We start from the raw sequence: 777 nt of genomic DNA, 5'->3' as shown, positions 1-777 counted from the left end.
TATTGAGAATGGTATTGATTTCCTTATTTCTTTTTCAGCAATCTCTTTGCTGGTGTAGAGGAATCCAACTGATTGTTGGATGTTGATCTTGTATCCTGCCACGATGCTAAATCCCTCACTTAGTGCCAGTAGATTTTTGACTGAGTCTCTTGGGTTTTCTAGGTGTAGGATCATATCATCAACAAGTAGGGATAGTTGGACTTCTTCCTTACCAATCTGGATGCCTTTGATTTCCCTTTCTTGAATTATGGCCCTGGCTAGGACTTCAAGTACAATGTTGAATAGAAGTGGTGATACCGGGCATCCTTGTCAGGTTCTTGTTTGCAAGGGGAATGTTTTCAGTCTCTCTCCATTGAGAATAATGTTGGCTGTTAGTTTTGAATAGATGCTCTTTATTTTGTTGGGGAATGTCCCTTCTATTCCTATTTTGCTGAGAGTTTTGATCAGGAATGGGTGTTGGATTTTATCAAATTCCTTTTCTGATCAATTGATATGATCATGTGGTTCTTTTTCTTTGTTTTATTTATGTGGTTGGATGATGTTGATTGTTTTTCTAATGTTGAACCATCCTTGTATACCTCATATGAAGCCCACTTGGTCATAATGAATGAATTTCTTGATACGTTGTTGGAGTCTGTTGCCTAGGATTTTGTTGAAGATTTTTGCATCTATATTTCATGAAGGATATTGGTCTGTAATTTTCCTTTTGAGTGATGTCTTTGCCTGGTTTTGATATCAAGGTTATACTTGCCTCATAAAATGAGTTAGGAGGATTCC

The 777-nt window shown here is 37.2% G+C and overlaps 1 protein-coding gene across 1 annotated transcript in view; it reads left to right on the top strand.

The window, feature by feature from the left end:
• AFG1L (AFG1 like ATPase) overlaps positions 1-777 on the top strand; it is a 341,083-nt gene that overhangs the window by 166,173 nt on the left and 174,133 nt on the right. The window lies entirely within an intron of this gene.

This window comes from Orycteropus afer, unplaced genomic scaffold, assembly GCF_000298275.1.
Source record: "Orycteropus afer afer isolate SDZICR_OR568_19922 unplaced genomic scaffold, OryAfe1.0 scaffold00072, whole genome shotgun sequence".
NCBI lineage: Eukaryota > Metazoa > Chordata > Mammalia > Tubulidentata > Orycteropodidae > Orycteropus > Orycteropus afer.
The sequence above is the reverse complement of the archived record's forward strand: the minus strand, read 5'-3'. Positions and strand labels throughout refer to the sequence as shown.